The 26530-nt window shown below is 41.8% G+C and overlaps 1 protein-coding gene across 1 annotated transcript in view; it reads right to left on the bottom strand.

The window, feature by feature from the left end:
* Positions 1-26530, bottom strand: part of TGFBR3 (transforming growth factor beta receptor 3) — a 260301-nt gene that overhangs the window by 179892 nt on the left and 53879 nt on the right.

The following is a 26530-nucleotide window of genomic DNA, read 5'->3' as shown; positions in this document are numbered from 1 at the left end:
TGTTGAAGAGCCACTGAACCAAGCAGGGCCAGCCATACCCTTTCCTCCCAGCTCTCCACTCTCTCTCCAATGCTGGCACTGCAAGCAGTTTGAAAACTTGTGGGCCAGCTGAGGCCTGCAAGAGCAGTACAGTCAGACCACAAGCTTTGAAACTGCTGGCAATGCTGTCACTCAGGAGAGAGTTGCATTCCAGCCAGAAGTCTTTGGGTGCCAGGGTTATTGATCCCTGATCCACACTGATAATTATCAGCTAGTTGTTCCAAGGCAGGATTTATGTCAGTTCATATTTTGTCTACAGTACGAAATAAGCAACCAAATGTCCGATCTTCTGAAAATCGGACATTTGGTTGCTTATTTCGTACTGTTGCTCTCACGGCTTTATTAAGCAACCTTCCTTGCTGCTTTTTTAGTCCCATATTTTGTCTACAACATTGCATAGTATCTGCATAGTTTTGGACCACACTGTCTGCTTTACAGCTACTATACACTACGGGCCTGATTTTAAAAAGCCTTTACATGCTTAAAATTTGTTTTAAATGTGTAAATGCACTTTACACATGTAAGTGGGCTTTTGAGAATTGCTACAATATAAGCCATTCAATTACCCATAGGTTATACACATGTAAGTGCACTTTACGCACATAAATTGTTTTTTTAAATTGCTGATAGCATGTTACATTTATGTGAATAACTCCTTTTAAAATTATCTCCTAAGTTCCCAGGTGCTGCACTTTATATCTATCATAGTCTAAAATATATGTTAGCTCATTTTCTACTAGGAAGCATTTAATAGCCATAAAGTAGTTGTGCTTTCTAGTGGCAGTATTGATTATATACCCTTCTGCCAAGGAGCATGATACAGGAGCTGCCCCGACATGCTAAGGTCCAACTCTGGGGCTCCTAGTGGAAACTCACTCCATAGTGCAGGGAGACAGCTTCCACCACACCACTCATCTTACTTGAATGTCAAGACATCTGCTAACAGGAATTTCCAATTATATTCATTCTGAGTGTATAAAATGTCACTTATGACATAATAGTTAACAAGAACCAATTACATCTAGGGGTTGGGATATGTGTGTGTGTGTGAGTGAGAGAGAGAGAGAGAATGTGTGCGTGCTGATCAGTGATCATGTTCCTAATTCAGCTGCTCCCTGGGATTCAGTACTGCTGTTTAAAGATTTTCAAAAGTAAAAACGCTAAAGGAATATTTTTAATTCACATAGGATTACTACTTTCCATCTGAACTTCTGAATTGCTGCACATCACACAGTGGGCGTAGCTGTCTTTTAAGGGTCATCACGGAAAAAAAACAAATTAAACTAACTCGCACAGGACATAGTGTTTGTTGCTGGTGCCAGGAAGGAAATCACTGCACAGAAAACTGTCAACCCTAAAAGCAAGCTAGAGGAATTCTGCATTCTATCAGCAAACTATAACGTGATCATCTACAGCAGATTTTATCCCAAATTGTTTTTTAATTCCTTTATTCAACACATTGGAGTATCAATCAATAAACATCGAACCTGGCTGGCCCTGACACCCGGAGGGCTGCAAGCCCCAAGTCCTGCAGAGGTTTCACACAGCTGGAGCTTTCTCAAGGGGGGAAATACATTCACCGCCCGCACACCAGTAATAACTAGCAAGTAATTAAAGCTACAGGAGCTGATTTGTACAATGCAGCTAGCGGAGACTGCAAATCTACTCCTCTTGTTAGACTTTTCATTGCTTATCAGGACTAAACCCACCCACCCTAACCCCAACCCATCTCCCGAAAACCCACCCCAATTCAAAGTGCCCCTCTACAGTGGTACCTATATATCCAGCGAGTGTCAGACTGACCCTATACAGAGGCTTGCTCTCGCTCTCTCTCGCTTTCTCCCTCCCACTTGTGTGAGCATGTAAGATACGCATGGAAAGGTTGTTAGCATACGCACACCGTGAGTATTTTAAATGCTGCGCACATACTTTATAAAATGAGGCGTAAGTTTGCTCGCGTTGCAATATGCGCATTTCTTTTAAAATTTACCAGTTAATCTTTTAGCTCATGCACTAAAATACAGCCTCAGTAATGCACACACACTATTTGTATGCAAACTCACTAACGGATAAAACCGTAACCTCTACATGCTAATAGCATCTGTGCAATAAACAGCATGAGGCCATGACAGCAGCAATGTGCACACGCTAAACTGAGCATGTGGATTTGCAATTTCGGATTTAGTTATTCACCTTACCAAATCGGAGTTTAAGGCGAGTTCCCTTTCCCAGACGGCTTACAATCTAAGTTGGTCCTTTACTAAAATTTGGTAGATGTTTACTGCACAGTAAAGGTCTTCACGCAGTGATAACGGGCAGTATTTTAACTATGGTGCATTAATATTCCCCCAATAATGCAAAAATGGCTGTAAATAAAATTATAGTCTGCCTGAAAAATCACAAGCTGTATTATTTTCTGGAAAGTTAACTGCAGCTCTAGATTCGTAGCTAAGTGTCACTGGGCGCACTGGAATGCTAACATGCTTCCTGATGCTCCCAGTCAATTATTTAAAAAGCCATAGTGGCCCGACTAGAAAATGGTGGTGGTGGGGGGGATAATAGCCTACAGTATATTTTTCTGCCAGAGGAAAACACTGTGGGGTTTACTACACTGCAGTACACCAGGTAAACTACCACAGCTTAGTAAATTACCTCCTAAGTTGGTCCTGAGGCAATGGAGAGTAAAGTGAGTTGCCTAAAGTCCTAAGCAGCATCCCTAGTTCTTATCTTGCTGCCCTAGCCACTAGACTACTCCTCCAGTGGAGAGCTCCCTCGCTGCAAGCCTGGCATACAATGTAAGTTGTCAGTGTGGAGGGCAGAAGTGGGAAAGCACTTAGATCCCAGCAGAGACTTCCAGAAGAGGAAAAACCAGATCAAAGGCACAATAAGGAGAAGGACTGGCATCAGAAGGTAACGTGGCCATCCCCAGCACATTCATCCCATTGAATCTGCCACCCTCAGTCAGCAGGACACTGTAAATTCCCCCTGATTAACCCTCCTTGGGACAGCAATGCCTGTAGTTGTTTGGACATACTAACCACAGGAATGACAGCAAAGCGAGTTGCAGCAACCAGCACCACCACTGCATGCCTCATCCCCAGAAGCTAATAATCTCAACTCTTTTAAAATGTTCACTCTATCCATGCTCTGCAAGAGCAACCATCTCATGGACCAGAGACGGACACGCTGGAAATGGGCTTCCATTCTCTGGTGGGAAGAGAGTGCTTCATTTTTGAGTGTCTCTCCTATTTCCCACTTGGATGCCTTCAGTGAGGGACTTATAGCTCAACTGCTGCACCTCGTCTCTACTGCAACATCGGTCTTGCAGACTGCTCATACCATTTGACACCAGGCATGATACTGACCACATGAAGTGCAATGTTTCAGCACAGCCATGATGTTCAACTGGAACTTGCAATAATGACAATATTGTGCCTTATACACTGTGCAGTGTACAACAATGTTTGAAAAACAGTTGTCACTGATCAACTTTTAGTTTGAAAATATATTTTCTTGACTAAATAAATGTTGAATATTTTTGGAAGTGCTCAAACCTGTGTTAGTGTGCACTCAAAATAGCAAACTGTGCTCAAAGGGGTCAGTTTTCAAAAGAGTTAGGGGTCCTATTAAGGGAGCTAGGTGACTAAATTCACCCCTTTGAAAACTGACTAGGACTGAGTGCCTAAATTTAGGCTCCTGAAAAGCAAACTGCTATAGGGCAGAGTTATGGAGAAAACGTTTTGGGCCTAGCGCTGATTTCTAACCCTAGGCACGTAATTTAGGAGCTTAAATCTAGGTCAATGAGTTGTACCCCTAAATTTATGCATATTTTCTGCTGAAAACTTAGTCTTCTAAGTTAAATTTAGGTTTCTAAGTGTAATGCTGACCCGTAAGGCTTTAGTATGTACACTAAAGGCATTCCCCAAGGATGTTAACAGGTATGCATTAAAATTAGTGCATAACCACATGTAAATGAAGCAATGTTATATAGAAAGAGTTTGGCACGTGTACAGGAAATAAGGTGGCATGCTCTCCGAAATACACTAAAATTTAACACTCGTCTTGGACCAGATTTAACTTCTTAGCATTCATGTTATTGAAAGAGCTTAGCTAACAGAATGCATTGAGGGTCACTGATAGATGAGACGAAGATGTTAGCGCAAAAGTTGTAGGAGGTGTGGAGTACTGGACAGGAGGAAGGGCTGAAAGTGAGAGAAAGGAGGCAGCCAGAGGAAAAAGAAACCAAGCACTGCTTTTCCTGCAGAGGATCCTAATTTCCTAAATGACCAAATTTGGTATTAATGAGGTCCATATTCAGACACAATCCGACTAGCAAAGTTAGCCAGATAAAGTTATCCAGATAACCTTAATGGTATATTTAATAGTGAAATTGCACTATTAAATATAGCCGGCTATCTGAAAGTTAGCCAGCTAACTATGGCCACTTAACTTTAGGACATCTCTTTGGCCCAAACAGACTTAGCCAACTAAGTCATCCAGCTAACTCTGAATATCGGAATAACACTTAACTGCCCCTGGTATACCCTTAACTCAGCTGGCTAAATTCTAGCTGATTATCTTATTAGCTGGCTAGAATTTAGCTGGATAAGTGTCCAAATATTCATTTAGCTAGCTAACTTCTGAGTTAGATGGCTAAATGCTTTTGAATATGGACCTCGATATTAATATAATGCCTAATTACAAATTCCTCACCATCTTTATATCCCTTCAAAATCAGAGTATGAGCACATACATTTTCAAACACTACAGTTACCACATTAGCAGTAATAGTTACATATCCTATCACTGGATGTCAAGTGTTGATATCAGAAGGTATTATAAGATAGCCCGGCTCATCCCCTGGAAATTGTATAAATATTATAACTTCATCCTACCAGAAAAGTACTGGGACCATAACCCTGAGAGTACTGAGACCATAACCCTGAGAGAACTTGCCCTAAACACCTCTAAAATGGAACTGCTCTTCATTTCCCAACACCAAACTCCTAAATTCTCCCTGGCAAATGACCCAGCATTCAGCTCCATTTCTGCTCAACCATTTGTAAGAGACCTTGGGGTCTTCATAGATCAGCAATTGAACTTAAAGAAATACATCAATACAATCCTCAAAGAGGGCTTCTTCAAGCTCAATGTTCTAAAAAAATTAAAACCCTTACTCCATACCCACGACTTCCGCACTGTCATCCAAGCCACCCTATCTTCTAAAATGGATTACTGTAACTCCCTCCTCCTAGGGCTCCCATACTCCACCATAAAACCGCTTCAAATGCTCCAGAATGCGGTAGCAAGGACTATTACAAATGCCCGTAAATCAGCCCACATCACTCCTATCCTTAAAGACCTACATTGGCTCCCCATCCCTTCACGTATTCTATATAAAACCCTTACCATCATCCATAAATCCATATACAGTCACAATTCTAACTGGCTCGATGATCCTTTCTGCCTTTCACGCTCCAACCGCCCCACCAGAACAAACATCAAAAGGAACCCTCTATGTGCCCTCCCTCAAAAAGGCATACTCTCCTCTACGAGGGATCGTGCCATCTCCATTGCTGGTCCTACCCGATGGAACGCATTACCTACAAATCTCCAATTCGAACCTTGCACCACCAAATTCAAAAAGAAATTAAAGACGTGGCTCTTTAAGCAGGCTTACCCAGATTAGCTCTCTATCACATTAATCCGAAGCTGTGCCATCATTTGACCTGATCCCATGTATATAGTTTTTTATATTGTTCTCCTGTTATTTATATTGATAGTTTCTGATATTTATCCTGTTATTTATATATTATTTTGTTACTCTGTATGCTCTCTTTCGGCCTCCTCTTTTCTCCTGTCCTACCCCCCAGCCCCAGTTTTATGTATTTTCCACCTTTGCTTCGATTGTGAACCGGTATGATGTACCCACTAATGCCAGCATAAAAAAGTTTTACATAAATAAATAAATAAAATGTAGAGAATAAAGAATTTGTGATGCCCTGAGACATCCCCATTCTAACAGATAAAAAGCTCAATGCAAGAAAGCAGGATATTGTGGTAAAAGAGAAATGCATTAGAACAGCATTGCTAAATGAAGTATCAGTACCAAACAACTATTCTGTGGATCGTATAGAGAAAAAGAAGATCCTCAAGTATGAAATGAAGTAATCAGAGACCAAGAAATATTGCAGAAGGATACAGAAATAATCCAACTTGTATCGAGTGCCACTGGCTTGATTAAAAAGAACTTCCAGGCATATCTAGACATCTTGACCGTGCATATAATACCTTATGAACTCTAGAAGGAAGCTCTCCTTGGTACAATGCCAGTATTAAGAGGGATTAGCAGTAAATTTGAGAATGTGAGATCACACGCAACATACACTAGCTTATGAGTAAGGTTCATTCCTGTCAAGGTATATGCAAAATCAACCCATTTAGAGACATTACCCCAATTGATATTTCAAGTTCAACCAAAAACAAAAGCTGGATGTAAGAGAACTGGACATTGTGGTAAAGGAGAAAAGCACAAGAATGGTATTGCTAATAGAAGAGTCTGTACCACATGACTACCTGTGGAATGTATGAAGAGAGACAAGGTCCTCAATTCCAAACAATGCAATTCAAGACCAAGAAAATGTGGCAGAAAGATACTGAAACAGTCCCAATTTTATTGGGCTCCACAGGCCTGATTATAAAGAACCTCTAAGTGCATGTTGATATGTTATACACACGCACACACACAAAACTCCTGGAAGTGGCTCTCTTTGGTACAATGCAAGTATTAAGAAGGGCATTAGCAGTACATTTCAGAGATCATATCCAGCATATCCTGACTTACAAATGAGATTCATTCCTGTCATTGTATGTGCAAAAGTAAACAATTTGGAGAAATTGCCCCTGAAATATGTATTATCGAGAACCACATATTATATACACTAGGGACAAGGTGATCCCTAATACCTTTACTCCTCCTCACAGTTACATAGGGTTCAAAACTCAAAAACTATTTCTAAATCAGATCCTGAAAAAAGAACTCCCAGTGTTTTATTATGAATCAAATTTATTGATGTTTGCTGTGTTTAATAAAAATCTCATTTCACTTTTTCGTCGATTCTTCTTCTTTTGTCTGAATTTCAGAAGACCAATCAGTTTGAGCTTTCTGCTCCCCATTCCAGTCCTAACCATAATTTTCTCTGGAGATTTCCTGTCTGCAAATCTAGCTGTAAGAGCGTTCACAATTTTATTTAGTTGCATTTCATCAGGGCAAAGCACTTATCGCTGTCACTATGTCTGAGCATATATATCTGGGATTCTCTCTATGCATGGATTGGGCTGAAATTTAGTAGAAGAGTCCCTTACTGAAGTTCCAACATTCTTGTCAAATTTCAGCCACATCTGTCCAGAAAGAGGACCAGCAGTAAATGGTTTGGTAAGCGGTGCCGAACACACAAGATGACTACAAAACAGGACTTCTTTATCTTCTGCTTGAAATCTACACTTCCCCAACCTGATGAACATCCAAAGTACTAAAGCAATCCTTTCCTGCCTGAGAACTGACCTGCAGTGATTCTGAATTATGGATCTAGGATGGCAATTCATAGCATGCAATAAAACATTGCCCATATTCTCTTTATGAAAGATTTTAGTAGAAATTATGTTATCCTTCCCTCCTGCCTTTTTTTGGAGACATCATGGAACACACACAGGGTTAATATAATACAGCTAGAATGCATGATACATTTTTCCCTACCACTTGAAAAAACCTCCACCAATTTCCAAATATTTCTTTTAAGCTTCATAACCAGCATAAAACTCAATGGGATTTCCATCCGTATTACATTAGAGTCTTGCAATACGTATGCAATAGTTATATCATTCAACCACAGTCTTTTTTTTTTTCTTCTACTACTACTATGGTCCCACATCCCAGCTTTATGTGACTGTCCCATCATTTATTAAACTCTTTTTAAGAAAACCCTGTGGCTTGGCAGCAGCACAACCCTTCTAACACATGGAGAGATGTAATCGTTGTGTCAAACTTTTGATCCTTCTGTGAGAGCAGCCCAGGCACATTGTAGGGTGCTGGAGTGATTCCCTAAGAGGATACATTTACTCTGTTGGTGTATTCAGCTAGTTAATTTACAGATTGGAACTGGCATTCGCCTTGAAAGAGACTTCCATCCCGGCATGGGACAGAAAAACAGTAACAGGAGCCATTCACTAACTTGAGTGGGTTAAGGTAGAAGTGGGAAATGTACCCTTCAACATGAAGTAACAGCCTAAAAATCCCAAACTTTCCTTTTCGGGGGGGGGGGGGGGGGCTGCAATTACGTACCTTTCCGGATATTGTTAAGGTGACCCAAAGGAAGAGGCAAATATTTTTATGATTGAGACCCGGGGTTATTCAGTTAGGTGCTTTATTTTGATTTAATTTCCCTTGTAACTGTATTATTACATTTAAAGGCATAAAGAATGCATTTTTGACCCTGCCCAGCAAGTTACTTTTCTCAATGAGAGATAGCCCTAAGTATCTGGACCAAGGAGCCACTTCTCCTCCATGCAAGATTAACACTAGTTTGTAATTGGTGGGTCCTTCTCAGCATGCAATTTTCATTTTGTTTGTTAAGTAATCATTTCCTCTGATATTAGGTTTGGGTTCACCCCCATCCTTGTGAACTGATAGGACATGAGAGTTTATATTGTTGCTTCTGTTTTTCTTTTTCTGAATGGCAATGGTTTTCTTGTCTCTGTATGGATGTAATAAATTAAATTGATATAAATAAAAGGTTTCTAAAAATCCCCTAACTCACTGTGCCTCTCCTAAGGATACTGTCCTCTAGGGCTAACCCTGCGAGTGGGGAAGTGTGTTATACTTTATGGGTGTACTTTTTTTTTTTTTTTTTTTTTTTTTAACAGCCCATCTAAATTTTCAAATACTTGCATAACTTTGTTATACCGACTTTTAAAGAGAACGTATGTGTAGTTTAAGTTCTCTTTGAAAATTCTCCCACCAAAAAAACACATCTGCAAATTTGACCACAGATTTTTTTTTTCAGGAAAACTTACTTTTGAAAATGCAAACGTGTGTACACACATGCAGACCCCTCCCCAACCCTGCTCTCGGAAACGCCTCCACTCACTGTGGCTAAACGTGCACATACATATGAGATACGTGCGTATGTTTACCCTCATTTGGGCAGGTTTTCAGGACAGTTCCGCATGTTGTGCCCGTGAAAATGTCTTAGAAAATTACCATCCCTCTGGCACGGGGAAGTTTCGCCCTTTACTTGCTGATTCAGATCTATCAGGTTGGTACTTAGCAGCAAGGATCATTACCATCACTTAGTTCCCAGCAGCACTCTGTTTCTTGTGCCCAATAACATTACTGCCATTCCAGTGCATTTCCCATGATATAAATTAACATATAACATATTTTTGTATCACCTACAGAGTTTTCCACATAAGCTCAGTAAATCACAATTTACTGTGGATTACTTATGTTGATGCGATGCAGTGTTTAACATTTGTTTTCCATGATACTCATGCAGCTTTCAGTGCTAAGTGATTCAGTATTGCTTGAATACCAGAATGTATCGTTGCAGAAGAGGTATAAAAGCTTTCCTGCACAGCACAAAAGGTTTTCTTCATCTCTTTCATTGCTGATTCCCTCCCCTCCTCCGTCTTTCCACTGTGGAACATTTCATTCTGAATCGTCTTCAAGCCTCGTCCCTTTGGGATCAGGAAAGAAGCAGGAAAAGCAGATATAAGAAACAGATCTGACCCCGGAGGATATGCATACGTAGCCCTCCCTCCCCCCAGCCACATGGCTTACCATCAGCCAGGGCCCTGCAGCCCTACTTTTCCTCATTTTGTTTTCATAACAAAAGTCCCATATCCGCCACACGGGATAGTTTATTTATCAGTGAGCTTCCGGAGCCTGCCTCATGTGTAGCATGAAAATAAGATTGCCCTTTGGAAATAGTTTGCTGTGGAAGAAAAGTCGCCTGGCAGGAGGAAAGGGCTCCCCGTAGAGACCGCCTCAGCAGAATGAATCGATTCTGCAAGCTTTGCATATTCCCCCTTTGTGGACGCTGAGAAATTACTTACTGGAAATGGAATCTCTGGTCTAGGGGGGAGGGGATCTGACCGAATCTGCCAGGTTTTGTTTTTTTGCCCACATAGACTTGAGTTCACCTAAATTACCCATACGGTGGTCAGAACAGCATATCATGTTTCTCTTTATCGTTCAGAAAATGTGTCCTGGGTGGGGTCGCTATGATTGTATTCATGCTTGTTATGCCAGAATACATTTTAAATGGAAAAATACTTTTCATATTAATGGGTTCGGTCCATGGTTAAGTTAAGCTTGCTTCAACACTTGACAAAGGAATGCATGCAAAAAAAACCCCAAACTATAGTTCAAAAAAAGAGCGAACTGATTTTGCTTTTCTATAAATCAAAAAATGAAGAAATGATAAAAATGTTTAATAAATCACCTTCACAAATCCCAGTACATACTCAAAACACAGAAATTTGTTAAAACCCATTCACAAGCAATGCATATCTCAATGCTGTCTGCTCCGAAGTGTTCATCATTGCACATACTATCCAACTATCTGTACTGGAAGGGAGGGACATTTTCTGGATTTATTGGAGGAGGGGGGAATGCATTTTAATGGTCGTAAACTACTTCTGCACATTACAGCTGTGGCCAATGCTTTCTTATACTTCAGGTCTTTATGCCAGCTTCATACACTATCGCAGAAGGGAGGATAATGGAGCGCTGTAGCCATGACAATACTCTAGACGAGGAAGAAACGCTGGCTGCCATTATATAGCTTCCTCCATTCCTATGCATCAGATCAAGCTTTTGAAAGCATTTCTGCAGACCAACTGATTTTCTTCTCCCATATTTAGGTGACGGCAGATAACTGTCTATGGGGGTCATTTTCCACCCTGAAGGATTTCTATCTGCCCTCCCCCTGGAGAAGTTCATGAATAAGAGCTGTGTTTCCCTGTCTGAACCACTAGGCAGGTTAACAGTGACTTTGGCAGCAGAGAAGTGTATTTTGGGGAGAAGAGAGTTTGTTCCCGTTATGAGAAGAAGACTGACATTTGGGTTTTGTAGTTTTTGGACTCTCTAACCCAGAGAAGAAGAAGAGACAGGAGATCACTTGCCACCATCTGGAAAGCAGGGTGATTTGCCTTAGTACTTGCCACTGTAAAGGACGCTGGCTCAACGATGCAGGTGTGAGGCCAGTAGAACCTTTTGGGATTTACTTTTGTGAGCATTCATTGAAAAGTTGGTTGCTGATCAGACTTCAAGTATTTTTGATTATAGTACATTTATTGTGGAACACCTCACCAGAGGGTCCTGTGTCTTCATTAAGAGTCACAGGTGCCCTGAAGCGAAGACAAACTTAGCGCGAGAACAGTGCAGAAAGAAAACTTATAGAAAATGAGCGACTGTATGATAGTGACCATCCCTGTGAACCGAAGGACCTGCCAGAACCCCCCACCCCCCCACCCACCCACCCACCCCGGCACAACAGGGCCTGACGTGGACTGAGCGGCTCAAGAGTGGAGAAAGACAGAAAGTTGGGAGAAAGACAGAAAGTTGGGAGAAAAGTGGCCTCGAGAGCAACAGTATGCGCTCCTGCATTCTGGGAGGTCCATGAAGAGGGGGTTACATACCTTACTCGAAGTCCTAGCAGAAAATGCAGGCAACCCTGAAGCCAGGTCAGTCTGGCAAGCTGCGATGACAGAATTAACAGTATAGTAGTAACTAGAATTTCTAGCAGGTTTGCAGGCATCCACACGGCTGAATCCTAATGGATTCACAACTAGAAATCCTAATAGAAATACAAGCACTCACATAGTCAAGTTTGTCTAGCAGGATGCACAAGTGACCTAGGAGATAAGATATTTAGTACTGATAGGTATTTAGATCAGACTGCAATGATAAAACTGAACCAGCTTGTGGGTCTGTCTGGCAGGCTGCAAGTACCGTAATAACTAGAAGTCTTAACAGAAATGCAGTATCTGGGCGTCTCTGGTTAGCTATGCATGCCTCGTGTTGACCAGGCCGGTGCAGCAGATTGATGGTAGCGGGGTACTATCCAGAAATGCCACAGGGTCCCAGGACGCCAGATGTTCAAGCATCAGACATACTAGTAATATTGCTAGTTACTTAGATTATTACAAAGCTTTGTGGTTAGACATGGAAAGAAAGAGATGCTGGGGGTGAACTAAATAGGGGGATCTGTCATTTTCATCTATCCAAGAGGGTGGAAAACAAAGAAAGAAGACACCAAAAACTGTCTTGGATAATGTGATAGCCTACAAGCAGTCATGCAGCTAGGATATATCCTTAAAAGTGCTGGCAAGAATAACTGGGTAGATTGGATGGTCCAACTGGTCTTTTTTTGCTCTCATCTTCTATGCTACTAAATCACCATAATGTAGTTACTTGGAATTGATAGAATGCCCACGTTAAGTAACTACAGAGAAGAGTAAGGTACAAGGCATTCTTGACTGTGGCCCACTGTTCTTTTAGAAAGGATACCCCTGGGCTGGGCTGGCCTGGCCCAGTGGCTCAGCGGCAGCATTGCATACTCCCATGTGGAGGAACTGGGTTTGATTTATGAGACAGATCTTCTGCTCCCTGGGTTGGCCAGTGCTGGGGATGCTGCAGAAGCAGCATTCACATCATAGCCCCTAGTAGGAGAGAGAGTCCCAATCATCGTATGACGGTGACACCTAGTAGCCGAGAATAATGCTTCCAGAGTTCCAAAGAGAGTCCTTGTATGTGGATTACTGGATGAAGACTATCACTGCAATGGCTAGTCTAAACATGTTAGGATGGGATGGAAAATAGGGGGAAAAAATCATTGGGTAGTTGGGAAATAAAGGCTCGTATAGTTTCATCCACAGGTCCAACTGGGTTGGAAGCCAAAAGGAGCAGGAGGAAAACTGCCAGGTCAAAAAAGAAAGGTGACCCCTGGAACTATCAATCTTTCATTTTCATAGCAATGCCAAACACTGAAACATTTACATGTTACTTCTCTCTGCCAGATAAAAGAGCAGCTCCTGCCTCGCAGCTACAATTTAAGCACACTCTCTCTAGCTGAAGTAGTAAATTTGTGCATTCTCATTGGTGCTGGCAATGTTTGCTATAATTATTAGCAGCTCCAACTGTGCTCAACAAAGCCTTTGTACAGAAACCTAGAATTTGGCTGAAATTGTTAGCTGAAAGTGTGAGGAACTTTAGGTTTACAAATGCTTTCCAGTTGTGAAACCAGGTTTCTTGTCCCCGGAGATTCCCTATCAATCATCTTGGACGTTAACCTTCCGTAGTGTAAAAGTTATAGGAAGTTCGGTGGAAACAATAAATGGAAATGCATTTTTTATCCAACAAGAGCAGGAAGCACTTTGTAGCATTTGCATTAGAGCTCGATATAGAGGCCAGAAAAAAATCCTTGTCAAACAAACAAAATCCTTACAGCATAAAAATAACCCAAAGCTTTGGGGTTTTAGAGAGAATTTATGAAACTTCTGGAAGCAACTTACAGGAAAGACCCCACAACAAAGTCATTCTTAGTAATTTATGGTCAACAATGACGTTAACACCAGAACATATTAGGCTCTGTAAGAGAACTGTGCTAATTTCCTATCTATATCTAAAAGAATCTATTACTCAAACATCAAACTGACAAACTTGGCAATGGAGCCTCAGAAAAGGAAGTTGTATATCCATGGACCAGCACACACTGACCCACTGCACACAGCGGTATGGATCTACTATGGGGTTTCTCCCATGTTTGTGCCTTCAGCAAACATGCCTACTGGATCTAGTCTACTGCTGGCTAGAAAAATCTGCACTTATTTCAGATGCTACAGACTGTGCTCCCATATTATACAAAACATTTTTAGCTATATCTCCATCCAGAGAGAGCCAAGCTCCAAAGCTCATGCAAACACAGATCATGAAATAAACTGAGTGCCTGAATTCTAAAAAGTTGGACGTACAGCTAAATAGATGGATTTGCATGTACTACTTACCACAAAGAAATTGTGTAGTAATATTCTAATCCAGTGGTTTCCAACCCAGTCCCCTGGACACATTCAGCCAGTTGGGTTTTCAGAATATCCACAGCAGATATACATGAGATGGATTTACATGCAATGGAGGCAGTGCTCACAAATCTATCTCATGCATATTTAAAGATGAATTATAAAAGTCCAACGCGCACATCAATTACGGGATGTGCGCACAAGTTGGACTGATGCGCGCCCACTGATTTTTAAAAGCCGCTGAGATATGCGCATATCTCCGGCAGCACGCACATCTCACTCAAATTGAAAAAGGGGCAGATTCTGGGCAGGACATGGGCATTTCAGGGCAAGGCCGAGAGATGTACATTCAAATGCTTTCGCGCCTGGGTGCGCACCCAGGTCAAGTGCCACATGAGTTTACTTCTACTATGAGGGAGGTATAAGTTAAAAAAAATCTACTAACTGTCCATGAGGGGATTTAAGTATCTGGGGTAAATGGGGATAGGGCAGGCTATTAAACTAGGGGTTTTGGAGGACCTAACTCATAACCAGCGAACTAGTAGAAGAACTGGCAATGGTATGAGCGAGTGCCCCTTTTAAAATCCCCTGACTTGCATGGTAGAAGCGGGATTTGTGCACCTATGCACATGCCTATTTAAAATTTCGTGCACATGTGTGCATGCCCAGGCTATTTTATAACATGAGTGCACATGGGCGCACGCATGTTATAAAATGACCACGTCCCTGCCACATCCCTGCCCACTGGTTTGAAAGTTACTGTCCCTGGGTAGATTTTTATGCTGATTCTTGGTATCCTGCTTTTAAAACAATTTTAAAAAAACAGCTTACATTACTAAAAACAACAAACTGCATAAAGAAATGCATAAAATATAAAAGACCTTAACATAAATATAAATAATACATATCACAGCAACATTTAAGAAAATAAAACACCAAATGATTTCAATAAAATAGTAAAAACAAATGATATTTAAGCAGTTTAGAGAAATTACTCAATAAAAACTTGGTTAAAAAGCCATGTTTTCACTGGTTAGATGTGTTCAGAGAACCACTGTTCTAATTTACACCATCAAAGAAATCTGCCCTCACAAAGCTCTAATGTAGAAAATATAACATAATTAAGAATTTCAGTTTAACATCTCATACAAAAGCAGATTGCTTATGAATCTGGGATAGCATTTCAGAACAGTCAACCCAGTTGCCTAGTTTAAAATACAATTCATCCTCAGGATTGGAAAATTTTGAGGCTTTAGCAAAATGCACTTCTTTGCCCCATGCAAGGAATATCATGGAGTGGGGACAGGAAGTGGGCAAACTGTGGGCTCCATGATCAGGTAAGGAGGGGCTTAGAGGTCCAGAGCAAGGAAGCTAATAGATACTGGTGGTATGCCAAGTTACAAAGAAAATAAACTTTATTAACTTGCTATTTTGCCCTGCTAGGGGTGTAAAATGCTGCATTTTAGGGAGCATTTCTGTTTAGACAACTTTTAGAAATGGCCAGGCTGAAGCACTGGTTTAACACAATAACAGTTATGAGCTTTGTACCATGGATCGCAATCAAGGCTTCCCACCACAAAGAATGCTGGCTCTAAACAAATCTCAATCTTTAAAAAAAAACAGCCAAATAAAACAGTACCCAAAATATTTCAATATATCAACTCCTAAAAAATATGCTCACAAAAAAAAAACCCCACGCTTTTCTAGATGTACATCTGTTGAGTTCTAAGATATTTTATGGCCATTGTCTAAAGAGGCTTTCAGTTCTAATTTACCAAACTGCAACTTGCACAATTTCCACCCTATCCTTTTATTCCAATTGTTTTACTACATAATAAAATGTTATTGCCAACAGCCAGAGTCAGGAACATACATCCGTTACTTGCCGGTGTAAGATATATGCAAACAGAATTACATACTGCACAATGATGTTACGCATCTAGGCATCCGATGATGGTCCTGCACACACATAATCAAAAGAACATCTTGTACAAAACACCATTTTCTAAGATTAATCTGTAAACAGTGACTTAGGACATACTCTTATCATAATTAATATTCAATCCCCTTCTCCATGACAAGGTCAACCACCAAAACCCATGGTGACCTTGTCTTAGCATATACATATGAACTGCAAAACAACTTAAAAAAAAAAGGAATGGCCCAGGAGAGTCTATTTTAATTTCTCAGCTGTAGTTAACATATATTATACAGTGAAATTTCTTACTTGAACATTTTCTTTCCTTGATTCCTGCTACATCAATCCTTACCTATGGGATTTTTTCCTTCCACAGCTGACAAAGGCAAAGGACATACCTCTTTTAAGAACTCACTATGGCTATAGAGGTATAGACCTGGGCATCTGCCAATAGCCTTCTTCCAAAGCACCTTGACCAAAATAAAACTCCCCTAATTGAAATATTACATCAATAACATTATCAAAAAAAGGGCCTGCAAGACCATCATAAGCGAGACCAAAGGAGAGAGAAAAGTTAAAGAATAAGGACATGCCTTAGATAGAGATATTGTTCCACCTCGACCCTGTGTTCCTGGTGGGTTCTAGGACTAGTCAGACAGGAATCAAGGAAAGAAAATGATCAGACAAGAATACATTTTACCTTCTGTAAAGTCATGGGAGCAGTCCATACTCATGGAATGTGCCGGAGGACAGTAGAGCATGAACTCCAGATGTTTCTTCACAAAACTTTTATTATTTACACAATAAAGCAAAGGGCTGCTTATCTCAGCAGTCTTGACAATGAAGTTGCAGCAATTAAACAAACAGTTTTGGCATATGCGTGGTTTCCTTTTCTCTGGGGCCCTTCTGTTCCTTCCGGGGCCTGCCTATTTATCCACCTACTCAGGGAAATGCCCTGGCCCAGGATTCCCTTCCAGCATGTCTCTTAAGGTGGACCAGGATAAATGCCTGGTCCTTGTCTTTTAAGGAGGTCCTAATATAGACTCCTTTACACTTTCCTTTTCTTCCTACTAGACCAGTTCTTGCCTATGGGAGTTATTTAAATTGTTCCTTACTGAGGCGGGAGAAAGATAAGACTGTCTTAAGGATTCCCGCCCCAAGGCAGAGTCTGCATTGGCTTGCATGCCCATTCTATAATACCTTGCAAAGGAATGTAAGGATGACCAAGTGACTGCCTTATAGATTTCCTCCAGGAAAGCTGAAGATGCCTCTGCCCAAGATGATGCTTACGTTCATGTTAAGTGAGCCAGGAGTGCCACTGGCACTACTTGCCCATTAGTAAGTAACAGAGACTATTGCTTCCTTTATCCATCTAGCTTAAGGGGCTCTGGAAGCTGCCTCCCCCTTTTTGGGGGTCACCAAACAACCAAACAGGTCCAGGCATTCCTTTAGGAAAAGAAGTTTGTTTGGATAAAGGTGAACCGGTAGATGTAGTGTACTTGGATTTTCAGAAGGCATTTGACAAAGTTCCTCATGAGAGGCTTCTAGGAAAAGTAAAAAGTCATGGGATAGGTGGCGATGTCCTTTCGTGGATTACAAACTGGCTAAAAGATAGGAAACAGAGAGTAGTATTAAATGGAAAATTTTCTCAGTGGGAGTGGGCAGTGGAGTGCCTCAGGGATCTGTATTGGGACCCTTACTTTTCAATATATTTATAAATGACCTGGAAAGAAATACAATGAGTGAGGTAATCAAATTTGCAGATGATACAAAATTGTTCAGAGTAGTTAAATCACAAGCAGATTGTGATAAATTGCAGGAAGACCTTGTGAGACCGGAAAATTGGGCATCCAAATGGCAGATGAAATTTAATATGGATAAATGCAAGGTGATGCATATAGGGAAAAATAACCCATGCTATAGTTACACAATGTTAGATTCCATATTAGGTGCTACCACCCAAGAAAGAGATCTAGGCGTCATAGTGGATAACACATTGAAATCATCGGTTCAGTGTGCTGCGGCAGTCAAAAAAGCAAACAAATGTTGGGAATTATTAGGAAGGGAATGATGAATAAAATGTAAAATGTTATAATGCCTCTGTATCGCTCCATGGTGAGACCGTACCTTGAATACTGTGTACAATTCTGGTTGCCGCATCTCAAAAAAGATATACAGTAATTGCGATGGAGAAGGTACAGAGAAGGGCAACCAAAATGATAAGGGGAATGGAACAGCTCCCCTATGAGGAAAGACTAAAGAGGTTAGGACTTTTCAGCTTGGAGAAGAGACGGCTGAGGGGGGATATGATAGAGGTGTTTAAAATCATGAGAGGTCTAGAATGGGTAGATGTGAATCGGTTATTTACTCTTTCAGATAATAGAAAGACTAGGGAGCACTCCATGAAGTTAGCATGTGGCACATTTAAAACTAATTGGAGAAAATTCTTTTCACTCAATGCACATTTAAACTCTGGAATTTGTTGCCAGAGGATGTGGGTTAGTGCAGTTAGTATAGCTGTGTTTAAAAAAGGATTGGATAAGTTCTTGGAGGAGAAGTCCATTACCTGCTATTAATTAAGTTGACAGCCACTGCTATTACTAGCAACAGTAACATGGGTAATTGCCAGGTTCTTATGGCCTGGATTGGCCACTGGATTGGCCACTGTTGGAAACAGGATGCTGGGCTTGATGGACTCTTGGTCTGACCCAGTATGGCATGTTCTTACGTTCTTTACAAACCTCAGAATTATATGCCACACATCCAGCAGATACAATCTCTTATCTATCCTTGACAGTCATTGCTATTAAAGGCTGGAAGTGAAACCTACTGGTCCACATGAAAAGGGAATATTACCTTGGGTAAAAAGGAGAGTATTGGATGAAAGATCATCATATCCAGAGAAATAACCAAAAAAGGTCTCTACATGAGAGGGTCTGTAGCTCAGAAACACACCTAGCAGAGCAGATAGATACTAAAAAGGTGGACTTCAGGAATAGATCCTTTATTGACATCTGCTTTATTAGCTCAAAGGAGACTCTAACTAAGGCCTTTAAGACTGTGTTAAATTCCCACTGTGGGATTATTGATCTGAAGAGTAGTCGAACACATTTCACCCCTTTCAGAAACAGTATTATATCTGTGTCTGCTGCTACATGGGTGACTTTAATTCGGTCCCTGAAGCATGATATAGCCACCACCTCTATCTTCAAGACAGTTGAGGGCTAATCCCTTGTCCAAGTCTGCCTGCAGTATTTGCAAAATATCTGATTTCCATAGGGAACCAACATGGTCCCGGCAGAACCCTTCAAATACTCGTTGAATAGTGATATAAGCTAAGGAAATAGAGATCTTATGTGCTTTCAGCATGGTTGAGATTGCACTGAGGAGTACCCTCTCCCATGCAGATGCACCCTTTCAAAAGCCAGGTCAAAAGAGAGAATGGGTCTCCCACTGAGACCAGCCCTTGCCATAGCAAGTCCTATTCCCTGGGTAAATGTAGCAGGGTTCCACTCAGTAACCCTATTAGGTGTGCATTCTGAGATATTCTTGGCCATCCAATGCTACCAAGATTACTTCTAATCCTTTTGATCACTCTGCCTATGAGAAAATATACAGTAGGCTGAGTCTTAGCCATGGACAGTGCATCTATTCTTCTGTTCCGACAGCTGAAGAATATACTGGCCTTGGCATTTGCCCATTTGATCATTAGGTCTGAGCCTCCCCACTGATCGCTGTTTTTTGTTCATTCTTGGATGGCTGCAAGAAGTGCTAAGCTTCTTTATAGCTGTTTGCAGATCTTGTTCCACTGGTAGCATGAGCTGGACATCATCTGCGTAGATGTACGCTTTTATGTCAAAGGTGCAGATCAGTTGTTCTAGTGGTTTGATAAGGTTTATTTTGAACAGTGCTAGCAATGGTTATAGAGCCTTGGGGACCTCACAGTCTAGGAAGGAGGAATAGCTTAGTGGTTAGTGGGCTACAAACCAGGAGACCAGGGTTCGAGTCCTGCTGACGCTCCTTGTGACCTTGGGCAAGTCACTTTACCCTCCATTGCCTCAGGTACAAAACTTACGGGCCAATACAGTGCGCACTGTTAACCCGCCATTGGACCTCTTATTCAGTAAGGGGCTGAAAATGCGCGTCCAACCCGCCGCACCTAATAGCACCCTCAACATGCGCGATTCACAAAAGGTAAGTGCTAATTTCTTCGGGCCCCGGGAAAGTGGCGATATTAAGTCGGAGGTCCTGAAGGGTAAAAAAGAAAAAAAATTTGAAGTCAGCCCGCTGCTGTCGGGTCGAAAACCGGACGCTCAATTTTACCGGCGTCCGGTTTCTGAGCCTGTGGCTGTCAGCGGGCTCGAGAACCGACGCCGGCAAAATTGAGCGTCGGCTGTGAAACCCGCTGACAGCAGCCGCTCCGGGCCAAAGGAGGCGCTAGGGTTGCGCTAGTGTCCCTAGCGCCTCATTTTGCCTGTTCTATCTACCGCTGGGCCTCATTTAAATACAGAATCGCGCGCACAGGCGAGTGGCCTGTGCGCGCGCCGGAGAGCGGGGCATTCGCCTTGTCTCCCGCAGACTTTACTGAATCGGCCCGTTAGATTGTAAACCCTCTGGGGTTAGAGAAATACCTACAGTACCTGAATGTAAACCGATGTGATATCTCAGATTGAATGTCGGTATATAATACATAGTATCCATGGTGCTGATGTGTGATCAGCAAAATGTACAGTTTGCTCTCTGTCTGACAAAAAGGAACTGAACAGGTCAGGACCTTACTGCTCAGTCTGGCTTCTGTCACAGGATGTTATGATCAATAGTATCAAATAATTCTAGTAGCACAAACACTGCTGCCTGGCTTTTATTATGGTATTTTAGCAGATCATCCATCAGGGTAAATAAGACGGTTCCTGTTCCATGGTCTTTTCTGAATCTGGATCAATATGGGTCCAACCTGTTTTTTCCTGCTAGTCAGTAATTCAGTTCAGCTCTTACTGACTATTGTAATAATTTCCCTAGGAAAAGGATATTTGACAATGGACAATAGTTTTCTGGTTTGTCTAGATCCAAGCTGAACTTTTTTTTTTTATAGGTGGCCAAGTACAGCTTTTTTTTTTTTTTAGCTCTGTGGGAAGCACACCCTCACTGAGAGAGGAATGTAACATTTTGGTTACCCAAGCTGTGAGACCTTCACTTGCTTGCTTTCTTAGCTTGGATGGGCATGGATCAAAGGCGCAGGTTGTTGGCCATAACATAGGCCAGCGTCTTTCTGAGATCATCTTCTGACTGGGGTGAACGACTCACACATCTTTGCTACGTTGGGTGTGGCCAGATTTGTTTTTGACTCCAGGAGGGGAATGCTTTGATGTTGTCATTGAAGGATCTTGATTTTGTTTTCAAAGCTTTCATTCCCTCTTCCCAGATTAACTCACATTGCCTCCTCCTCATCTCCTAAGCCCGGCAATTCTGTTGCTTTATATATAGCAACCTCTCCTCCCTATCCTATCCTTCCTGAATAGATTATAGTCCGGTATAACTATATCTCAGTTGTAGCTTCTCGTAACAGACACTACCATCCAAGTCAGCTTTATTTTTTGAGCCCTCTCAGTAGAGTTTTTTCTTGGACTCTTAAAAAAAACATAACAAAAAATAACAGAAACAATAAGGTCTAATACTCTATAAAAGGCACTACTAGCAATTTATTGAATTATGGGGTAACAGTCTCCCAAGTAATACATTTTCTTTTACCGTGTCTTAACATTATACCAGTAATCAAAGGGGGTTTTGCTTTTTGATCTCTCCTCATGTTGTGGACTATATGAAGTATGCGTTTTCCTGTTTTGTTTGCTGTAAATTTCCTTTATTTGGCTTTTGTTTTGTCTGGTATACTTACTTCTTCTCCTTTCAAGACGTACTTGATTTAAATGTGAAACGCAAAAAAACAAAAACTACCCTAACATGGCTTTGCCTCCTGTCAGGCACCCAGATTGCCTTAGAGGCAGACACTAATCAAACCACTATTCAGTATGAACTCTGGCCTGCAAAAATGTGGATGTGTTCAAACAGGAGAAACTCTCTGCTGCACAGAGCAGAATATTTACCAATCTAGCACAGCACAGGCCAACTCAGGAATTCTGCGGAGCTGATGCTTATCTGTAAAATATACAACTGCAAGGTTTACTGCCCAGAAAAAAAAACAAAAAACTACAACCATGACATCAGCTACAGACTATAACAGGAGTAGTAGCTGGATTCTTCAAGTTGAGAACTAGAAAGGTGCTATTTTTTGACTCTTTTGCTTCTTCTTTAGTTTCTTTTTTCAGTTGTATACTTTCATTTATATCCTAATAAATTTTCCTTTTTTTGTTTACTTTTGTGTTTTTGCAGTAAAATTATTCACCTTTCTCTTCAGCCCTCTTTGTAAATATTCTCCTTTCTGAAGTCCATTTTGTAACTGCAGCAAAATTCCTCAAAATTCAAACCTATAGAAAATGATGACAGTCAAGGTCCATAAGGTCCATCTAGTCTCTGCCCAAAATATCAATTCCTTGGCTTTTGTCACAATTGCATCCTCTTTGGGTCTTATTCTTAAGTCTCTTTTTTATCTCCAATATATTTCATTTTGTGTATATTTGTAATAAAATGAATATACCTTTAATTACGATCACACCCCTTGATAAGAAAAATCTCCTTCCCTGTGTCCACTCTACTACAGCAGTATATACTTTCCCCTGTATTGCTGTGGTGGATGCAGGGGCCGGTCGCTCTAGTCAAGTGGTCTGCCGTGCGAGGCCATGATGGAGCCGCGCTCGGCAGACCACGTGATGTGTCCTGGGCCGGCCTGGGCGGCGAATACCCGGGCTGGTCCGACCTCGTGAATCCGCCGCTGGGTGGATGCTAAGGTTCTGATGAGGAACAGCACAGCAACCCCCTGATTTACTTAAGATTCATAACAATAGCTCAGGCTAAATAACAGAAGCAATAAACAAAAACAAGAATGAGATAAAGGGCATGGCATTGATAATTTTGTTTGAACTTAAATTGAAAACTTTTTTTAAATGATTGTATCTCCAAATATATATCTTTTTTTTTCAAAGATGCATATAGGGGTAGATTTTGAAAGGGTTGCGCGCGTAAGATACAATCCCGAAAACCTCCCCCTGCCTCCCCCTGTGCACGCCGAGCCTATCTTGCATAAACTCGGCGGCGCTCACAAGCCCCAGGACGCGTGTATGTCCCAGGGCTAGCAAAAAGCGGCAGGGTGCGGGCGGGGCATGGCCTGAGCCTCCAGGCACAGTGGCCATTTGCCGCTGTGCCCAGGATCGCGGGCCGGCCGTTGGCCAGCATGCATAAGTTACACCTACCAGGAGGCAGGCGTAACTTCAACAAAGGTAAGGGGGGGTTCTAGGTAGGGCTGGGGGGCGGGTTAGGTAGGGGAAGGGAGGGGAAGGTGCGGGGGGCGGAAGGAAAGTTCCCTCCAAGGCCGCTTCGATTTCGGAGCAGCCTCGGAGGGAATGGAGGCAGGCTGCGCGGCTCAGCGTGCACCGACTCTGGATTTTATAACATGTGCGCGGCTGCGCACACATGTTATAAAATCGGGCATAGATTTCTTCGCGCCGGCTTACGCGAACAAATTTACACCTGCGCGCAGGTTTTAAAATCTGCCCCATAGTATGGTTGTCTCTTGAAGAAGAACTATCATAGTTCGAAACGCAGACCTGCATTGGACTTGGACTAAGAGCTGTTTTTCCATCATGGTATCTTTCTCAATTCCACGGCGTCTGCTGAAGTTTTGAAAAAATTTCAAGAACTTAAGATACGCCCTCTTTTTTGTGACTTTATCTTGTAATAAGAAAAGTAATAACTGTAAAGAAGAATGATAAGGGTTTATGAATTTTAGATGCAAAAAAATGTATAAAAAAGACATTTGAATAAAGAAATATGAACTATCGTTACAATATGACCTATGATTATAAATAAGGCTGAGGATTAAATGCGATTGCATAAATCAATGATGCCTATTATGATGGTCATTATTATAGCATCTAATCTAATATATATAATTTGAGGGTGGGAGGAACATTTTTCGCTTCAGTACTAAAATGTATCCATTCTTGCTTCCTTTCTCATTTTAAAGAGCATCAGTTAGCATAATATTTTTATATAATTCAATTGACAGTTGAACCAAAGAAATAGCATTGGATTCTTCTTTTGTATTCTTATTTGAAATCATTCCTAAGGATACATTTCTGATTACAGTCCCTCGTAGCCACTTGTACTACTACAATTCTAAGTAAATCAAGACGCTCCAAAAATACTAAGACTCAAAGGAGCCAACTTGCAAGACGATTGGGGGTGTTAAACTCAACAAGAATTACCCCTCCCTGCTGGTCACAGTGAAGAAGTTTGCTCAATATTGAAGATGCCCAAGCACCCAATGCACCCACAGAGTTGGCACCTATGCTGACTAAAATGGAGGGAGAAATATCAATAATCCGGAAAAAGAAAGCAAGTGTGTCAAGATATTGGTACATTGCTATCTTGAAGATTCCAGCAAGTACAAGTGCTTTAAATGACTAAACTGATTTTGAAGCCCTAGTGAGTCAGCAAGGATGGTCAGTTTTATACAGCTTTGCTTCTCTCCAGGCCATCCCAGTGGCAGTTCTGGTTCAATGCTCAGCACAGGTCTTCTGCCCCCCCCCCCGGGTCAACTTGGTATGATGCATTCACAGCCCCTAGGCAGAGAGGGAGTCATGGTCATTGTGCAAAGGTGAAACCCAGTGGCTGGAATTAGGGCCAGGGATTTCAGGATTCCAGGAGGAGCTCTCTCTGGTGCACGACCCCTGGGCCATGGACTGTCACTGCAACATCTGGAGTAAGGGAAGAATAATCCCCGGATAATTACAAATGAACACTAATGGCGCCAGATCCCAGCCCTGGTTTTTTCCTGGCACCACCTGATTTGCTTCTAATCCCCATTACAAAATTTCAGTTTTTAATCTTATGCTAGTATTCTCATACTGCCTCACTCTTGCCTGCTTCTCTAAAAGCTCTCGGGGAAAACGTATGTTCTTATTTTCAGTAACAGCTAAAATATTCCATAGCAAATGCAAGGAATTCCTGTAGTTTTCTTCACCAACACATGTATTCACCAGCATTTTCCTTACCAGTCTCCCACACACCAGTAATGGTGGTGGTGGTGATGTGCTAGTTGACTATGGCAGCCTGCAAAGAGGAAATGCATGTTGTATCATTAAAACATGTCCTTCCCTTGTACGGGCTCTCCCTATACTTAAGAAACTTTTAGCTGGGGCTACGCCCGGAATAAAACCCACATACGTCCAACATTTTAGTATTTTTTAATGACTACAATGCACAAGACACACGTAGTAGCTTCTCTTGCCTTTGCCAAGCTCTAATTATAGAGTTGTGTACCGCATTGTTTGTGGACTCAGTCTTTACCCATTTATCTCTGATTACAGCACATCCATCATCTGCTAGTGGTGGCCTATGTTAAGCTAAGGAAAGTGCTTTAAAGCTGCAGCATTTAAATGTGCAGGAAGAGGCGGGGAAGTGCAGTATATCTGAGAAAGATTCTTCACCATTTCTGCTTTTGTTTCAGAAAAGCTTTCAAAATCCAGGAGCTGAAAGACTATTCTGGGATTGGAGAAAATGTTGCCCGTGAGCAACAAGAAACAGATACACTTTTTGGATGCTGCCAGGTACTTGGGATCTGGACTGGTGGCTGCTGGACTTGATGAGCCTGGATGGCTTACAGTCGGGATATCTCCCACTCCGCTCACGCCTCCTTTGGGAGCAGCCATGCTTCCAGTCACCACTTCGGGTGCTGCTGCAGAAAGCTTATTAAATAACATTGTGCTTTTACTTTTTAAATCTTTGAATGTTAATAATGTTAAACTGAACACACAAAACGCATGATTCAGATACTTCAACACAAGATATACGCTGAAACCCACTTTGTGGTTCAGAACGCTCTATACACCATGGATTAGCATTTTATAATCTGCTGCCTGAGGCAAGCGATAAAATGGCACTCTCCCACCCCCAAGGCACCGTACAGGTCGATTCGTCAAGAGGGGCAAAGGGGGGTCTCTGTGTAGCCTGGCCCTGCTGGTGATTTGAAACGCTGCAGATGGGGGAAAGCAGGAGGTGGAATTCCCAAAGGAGTGGCAGATAAGAGTATCAGTGACCATCTTTCTAGGAAGCTGGCAACCCTGCCGCCCACCTTTTCTCCAGCATTTTCCCCTGGAGAAGTGGGAGTTGGGTGAATGGTGGTAGTCTTTGTGTGGCACCCTCCCTCCGGCCCAGTTCAGTGGCATTAAGCCAGAGGTTCTCAAGCTTTTTTAGGTCGGGACACACCTGACAGATGGTTCCCATACGTGTGACACTTGAACCCACGACCGTCACCAGGCTAAATGTAAACATACACTCTGCATCCAAAGGAACTCCCTCGAACCCCCAACAATGGGCACA

The sequence above is a fragment of the Rhinatrema bivittatum genome, chromosome 10, assembly GCF_901001135.1.
Source record: "Rhinatrema bivittatum chromosome 10, aRhiBiv1.1, whole genome shotgun sequence".
NCBI classification, from domain to species: domain Eukaryota; kingdom Metazoa; phylum Chordata; class Amphibia; order Gymnophiona; family Rhinatrematidae; genus Rhinatrema; species Rhinatrema bivittatum.
This window is presented reverse-complemented; position numbering and strand designations above follow the sequence as displayed.